The sequence below is a fragment of the Triticum aestivum genome, chromosome 7D (assembly GCF_018294505.1).
Source record: "Triticum aestivum cultivar Chinese Spring chromosome 7D, IWGSC CS RefSeq v2.1, whole genome shotgun sequence".
Classification (NCBI taxonomy): domain Eukaryota; kingdom Viridiplantae; phylum Streptophyta; class Magnoliopsida; order Poales; family Poaceae; genus Triticum; species Triticum aestivum.
This window is the reverse complement of record NC_057814.1, coordinates 428,249,836-428,256,908: the sequence shown is the minus strand read 5'-3', so window position 1 is coordinate 428,256,908 and position 7,073 is coordinate 428,249,836. Positions and strand designations below refer to the sequence as shown.

Genomic DNA, 7,073 nt, shown 5'->3' with positions numbered 1-7,073 from the left:
GCAGTATTTAGGTGCGCGTGGATCCCTCTTGGTCAGGTAAGGATTGATGAGTACAGGAAGACCTGTGTTAACAGGACAACGATGGCATATCATGCGGACCCATTCATTCTTGCCAGTGATGCTACCCAGATTTTCTTTGTGGATGACCCCTTGCATAAGAACTGCCATTTAGCAATGCATGGGAAGAGAAGGGTACTGGGTGTCGACGATGTTGCCGATGAGGACGAGTAGGATGAATATGATGAGTTCCCAGCTAAGGGATCACACACCCGTGTAACAGAGCAGCGTAAAATCATCAAAAACCCCATGTTCATTCGGGGTCAACTTAATTATCCCAGTTCCCCCATGTACATGGGAATTAAGCCGTAAGACTAGTCTTTATGCCTACCCTGCAACTTAATTCGTTCAATTTAGAACTGTCGTGTGTATTGATTTGTGAGTTATGCCCGGTTTTCTGTTGATGTAAGAACCGTTAATATGTTGACCTTGATATGCTGTCAGCTCAGGCAATGAATATGAACTGTTTTTTGTTACTATTATTATTATTATTATTATTATTATTATATCATAGAGGTAGCACACTCAATTGATCTCACTACAGTATGTGTGAACAAAAATATGCAATCTGGTTTGCGAATAGCACACGGTTCGTTGATGAAAGTCGTGTCCCGACCAAACCCTGCCACCCCGCCCACGACCTGAGTCGTGCTTTCTGATTGGCCAGAACCCAAACCCCACGGATTGTACGTCTGCACCGTTGGATGCTCCCAGATCGAATGGCGATCCTCATCCCTTTCGACAGCACATGCAGTTCCGGTTGTAATTTCATTTTTATGCACAAAATGCACGTTAATCTCAAAAAATGTCTTAAATATAGCTAACGATACCTGAAATGTGCCAGAAAATCAAACCCGTGGTATAATGGTGAGTGCATAGCGTGGAAATTTTTATGAGGCCAAACGATGAAGTCACCGGAAATAAGAGTTTGAATTGACACGTCTCCTTTTAGAAAACCACGATCCTTCATGTGACATGCTCCGGTTTGGAAGGAGCGGTCATCAAAACTTGTGCCAAACTTTACCAAAAAATTTCCACGGGGTCGTGAGAGCAGGCACATCGATTTAGATGATGTCCGAACTCCATCTAAATTTCCTGTAATTAAAATACCAACTAAGCCTACGCTAGTGGCCGCACCTCGCGGTCAAAATGTTTGAAACTTCTCCCCGCTTCTTGAACAAACGGATGAAAACTCACAAAGCGACGCACAAATGATCTGCACACCTTCTTTGCTAGGCTGATAGTAAGGGGGTATCATAGCTAGTATCATGTATGCCAACTAGGCAATTTTGATGAGCTGTCATAGAATTAAGTAAATGAAGAAAGAGAGGGTTAAGTATCATATCATGAAACCATATCATAATAAATGCTATGCTACTATGTGTCATGCATGACAATATAAATAAAGTACTATATATGATACTAGCTACTCTATGATACTATGCATTAGAGCAAGTACAATAGAGTGACATAAGACTAACCACAATGGGTAGTAACATAGAATGTTACTAGTCTATGTTACTACCTCTATAGTGGGGAGTAACATATGTGTAGTAACATGCAACACTTCATTTATTAGGCTATAGACTCATCTTGCCTTGAGATGTGTGATGTTACTCATACTTCTAGTAACTAGCTATGTTACCACTATCCTCTCTTTCTTCATTTATTGCTTGCCACATCATCTATTTTATCTAGATACGTGTAATGTTACTACCTATGTTACTCCCACTGTGGGTAGTCTAAGCAGGCTATAAGGAATAGAATAATATATATGTGCTTTAGTTGGAGGAAAGAGAAGAGGAGAGAGAAGAGAAGCGGGCTCTTGGTTACTAGAGCGAGCTACAACACGAGGCACAAGACACTTTGTGAGGATGTAAGGTGGGCTAACTATTGATAAACTAGTACGTATTTAAAACTTATGATTGTACATGCCCGCTAAGAGGTTGGCTGTATATGACATGGCAAATTCTTATAGCCGACCCTTGGCTGTATTATTAACCATGCTCTTAGTGAGGTAGCTAGTATATCATAGACTAGCTAGTATTACTCCCTCCTTTCCGGTTTAGGTTGGTTGTAATGGTATTATCATATGAGGTATCATGCATGCCAACTAGACTTTCTGGATGATGTGGCACACAATTAAATGAGGAAAGAGAGGATGTGGTATCATATCATGATACCGTGTCATATTAAATGTTGTACTACTTTGTGTGATGCATGACAATTAATAAGGCAACCTAACATACTAACTTAATTATGATACTATGCATTACGGAAGTAGTATCATACACTAGTATATATCATATGCATGATACTAGTATATGATACTACTCCCCATTACAACCAGCCTTAGGCTACTCATAGTGGGGAGTATCATATACTAGTATCATGCATATGATACTAGTGTATGATACTACCTCCATAGTGCATAGTATCATAAAGTAGTATCATAGATGATCATATTTATTGCCATGCATGAAACAAAGTAGCAAAGCATTTAACATGATACGGTATCTACCTATGTTACACTAACCCTCTCTCTTCTTTAATTGTGTGCCACATAAGCATGTTTGCTAGTCCCAAGTGCATGTTACCAGTTATGTTACTCCCACTATGGCCATCCTTATAGGGCTCAATTCAAAAATCTCACCAACCAAGGTAGATGGTGAGTGGTGGAATAATTTTTGTAGTTTGCAAAAACACCCAATTAATGCTTTTGTTTTCCTCATACAGCTTGATACTCCCATATTACGACCAGCCTTATTAGGGTGGCCATAGTGGGGGTATCATAGTCGGTATCATGCACTCGGGAACAGTGGCGGCGCCAGGAATTTCTTCCTTGGTATTCATTGGTATTCATTTGTGCAATTTTATGGCAATATAACAACAAATGTACAGCAAGCTAGCAGCAGTATACCAATGGATTAGCATTTCTTTGGTATTCCATGGAAGTCCAGGGAAGACCCCTGGCCCCGCCACTGCTCGGCAATACAAAATATGATGATGTGGCAAAGAAGCAGTAACATAGGTAGATACCATAACATATATATATATAACAAATGCTATACTACTTTGTGTCATGCATGGCCATAAATACGGTCATCTATGATATATACTACCCTATGATACTATATATGCACTATGAAGGTACGTACGTAGTATCATTCACTAGTATCATATGCATGATACTATATATATAGTATATGATACTCCCCACTATATAAGGCTGGCCATAGTGGTGGTTGTTAGAGTTATAATATAAGTCATGTACCCCTTTGTATTTATCCCGTTGTATAAGGGGTTTCCTGCATATGTTCCACACCTGTACATGTATATATATCGGCCTATGGCCTCATGGGAATACAAGTTGCATATTTCCTAACATGGTATTAGAGCCTTAGGTTTTTTTAGCACACGCAACTCGTGCTCTCCGATCCAATCTCATCTCGTACGGCCGCTGCCTTCTCCCACCGGTCGTCGTTGTCTTCCCCGTGGATGTGCTGCGCCTACAGGTCAACGCCCCTGCATACTCCGAGCAGGTGGCTCGCTGCATACCTGCTGCAGTTCGCATGCTCCTGCATCCACAAGCACGTGGCCCGCTGCTGTTGCACCCAGTCCGCTGCACCCAAGTGCTTTGTGCGGCTCCACTCCATCTGCTGATTGGTCATCCGCCGCTGCTCGTGTGCTGCTCTTCCTACTGCACCTCCACGACTGCCTCTGATCTGAATCGGCGCTGCCTCGTCCTCTTTTGCCGTTTCCTCTGGCCGGCTCTCACGTCCGGATATGCTGATTCATTCTACTGGATTGGTCACATCTGCTGCTTCCGATCTGTGTAAAAAAACATGGTGTCTCTCGCCTGCTCTGAGGTGATTCCTGACGGTGTTTTCAGTGTTTGCTATACTGACCCCGTCTCGCACATGTGCCTTTCTTCAGTGCTTGGTGCTCGTCCGTCTGTGCTATCGTCCCCTGTGGCGACTCTCGCACGTGGTGATTGTCGCTCTACATCGACTCTTCCTGCGACTTTCATTAGTGATTATCGTTCTACACTGGCTCCTCTCACGGCCCCCATCGGATGTGTTGATGCATATGACTCTATTGACCCGCGTCTTCCTTTGGCGCTTGGGGCTTGTCTGCATGTGCCCTCGTCTCCTTCACCGGCCTCTACGGATGATGTTGGTTATGCTATGTCGCCTCCTCTGGCGGCTTCCACAGGTGGTGGTGGGCCTGGTGGCCGCTCCTCTCCCAGTGCTACTGCGTCGTCTACTTCAGCTATGTACTTCACCGAGCAGGAGATTGTGGGACTTCGTGGTCTGCTGACCGCCTCCGGCTCTTCATTGCCGGCTGCATCTACGTCGACCTCTTCAGTTGAGCTCCTGACTGAGCAGGAGATTACGCGCCTTCGGTGCTTGCTCGCTGCATGCTCTGGTTCTTCACCGACGGGTTCTGCTGGTTCTGCTACTGACTCCTCTGGCATTGTGAGACCACCTTCAACACAGTCAGGTACATCTCCATGGATTCTTGATACTGGAGCATCTTTTCATATGACTCATGATTCATCCACCTTGTCTTCTATTCGTGCTCTTGATTCTCCTATTCATGTTCTTACTGCTGATGGTACCTCCCTCCCGGTTAATGGTCGAGGCATTCTTAGCACCTCATCTTTTCATGTTCCTGATGTTGCTCATGTTCCTCGACTTACCATGCAGCTCCTTTCTGGTGGTCAGATTGTTGACTCCGGTTGTCGGGTGATTCTAGACTTTGACTCTTGTTCTGTTCTGGACCGTCACACTGGTGCTCTCCTTGGTGCTGGCCCCCGACACCGTGACTCTCAGGGTCTCTGGGAGCTTGACTGGCTTCACCTTCCCTCCGCTGCCACCGCCGCCAGTCTTTCCCCCTCTGTTGCCTTGTCTACCAGCTCTTTTCAGCAGTGGCATCATCGCCTTGGTCACTTGTGTGGCTCTCGTCTCTCATCCTTAGTTCGACGTGGTCTTCTTGGATCTGTCTCCGGCGGTGTGTCTTTAGACTGTCAGGGTTGTCGGCTTGGTAAACAGGTCCAGTTACCTTATCCTCATAGTGACACTATGTCTCAGCGTCCTTTTGACCTTGTTCACTCCGATGTCTGGGGTCCAGCTCCATTTGCCTCGAAAGGAGGTCATCGCTACTATATTATTTTTATAGATGATTTCTCTCGATACACCTGGATATATTTTATGTCTTCTCGTAGTGAGGTGTTATCTATCTATAAGCGTTTTGCTGCCATGGTTCACACTCAGTTCTCTACTCCTATTCGTGTTTTCCGTGCTGACTCTGCTGGAAAGTATATCTCCAAGATGTTGCGTGGAGTCCTTGCTGAGCAGGGTACTCTTGCCCAGTTCTCTTGTCCTGGTGCTCATGCTCAGAATGGCGTGTCTGAGCGCAAGCATCGTCACCTTCTTGAGACGGCTCATGCGATGATGATCGCTGCCTCTCTTCCGCCTCATTTTTGGGCCGATGCTATCTCCACTTCCGCCTATCTCATCAACCTTCAGCCGTCCGCTGCTTTGCAGGGTGGCGTTCCTTTTGAGCGTCTTTTTGATCGTTCTCCCGATTATTCGATGCTTCGCTTGTTTGGTTGTGTTTGCTATGTTCTTCTTGCCCCTCACGAATGCACCAAACTGACCGCTCAATCTGTTGAGTGTGTCTTCTTAGGCTACAGTGATGAGCATAAGGGCTATCGTTGTTGGGATCCTATCGGTCGTCGGATGCGTATCTCTCGAGACGTGACTTTTGATGAGTCTCGTCCCTTCTACTCACGCCCATCTTCCTCGATTTTTTCAGTGGAGGATATCTCTTTCCTCACTTTTCCTGACTCACCTATCACCCCCGTCGCGCCTGTGCCTATTCGTTCCACTCCCTCTGCTTCTCCACCTCTAGTCGATTTGCAGCCACCATCTTCTCCGGTCTCCTCGCCTAGCATGTCACTGGATTCTACACCTTCATCTCCGGTGACTTCTTTGTCACCACCCCCCGATTCTACCTTGGCGATTCCTCCTTCTATTGTTCCATCTTTTCCTCAGCATTACACTCGTCGTTCACGACCTGTGGATGCCTCATTGGATGAGTCGTCCTCTTCCTCTCAGCCTACTTATGGCTTGCGTTCTCGTCCTCGTCCGCCTGTTGATCGCTTTGGATTTCCCACCGCTGGTGCTGCTGTTCTTGAGCCGACTTCTTATCGTCAGGCTGTTGTTCATCCTGAATGGCAGTTTGCGATGGCAGAGGAGATTGCTGCTCTTGAACGCACTGGTACCTGGGATCTTGTTTCTCTTCCTCCCGGAGTCCGTCCCATCACTTGTAAGTGGGTCTACAAGGTTAAGACTCGCTCCGATGGTTCTCTTGAGCGTCACAAAGCTCGTCTTGTGGCTCGTGGTTTTCAGCAGGAGCATGGTCGTGATTATGACGAGACTTTTGCTCCTGTGGCCCATATGACCACTGTTCGTACACTTCTTGCCGTTGCCTCTGCACGCCACTGGTCTATATCTCAGCTTGATGTTAAGAATGCCTTTCTTAATGGTGAGCTGCGTGAGGAGGTGTACATGCAGCCACCACCTGGGTATTCTGTTCCTGATGGCATGGTATGTCGTCTTCGTCGCTCTCTCTATGGCCTTAAGCAAGCCCCTCGCGCCTGGTTTGAGCGTTTTGCCTCTGTGGTCACTACTGCTGGTTTTTCAGCAAGTGCTCATGATCCAGCATTGTTTATTCACCTTTCTCCTCATGGTCGGACTCTTCTTCTTCTCTATGTTGATGACATGATCATCACTGGGGATGACCCCGAGTATATTGCCTTTGTAAAGGCCCGTCTTAGTGAGCAGTTTCTTATGTCTGATCTTGGACCTCTTCGCTACTTTCTTGGGATTGAAGTCTCTTCTACCTCTGATGGCTTTTTTATATCCCAGGAAAAGTATATCCAGGATCTTCTTGCTCGTGCTGCTCTTACTGACGAGCGCATTGTTGAGACTCCTATGGAGCTCAATGTT

The 7,073-nt window shown here is 45.9% G+C and overlaps 1 pseudogene; it reads left to right on the top strand.

Moving 5' to 3' along the window:
- Positions 1 to 4,244: 4,244 nt before the first annotated feature.
- Positions 4,245 to 6,662, top strand: LOC123171147 (uncharacterized; annotated as a pseudogene).
- The last annotated feature ends 411 nt before the right edge of the window (positions 6,663 to 7,073 follow it).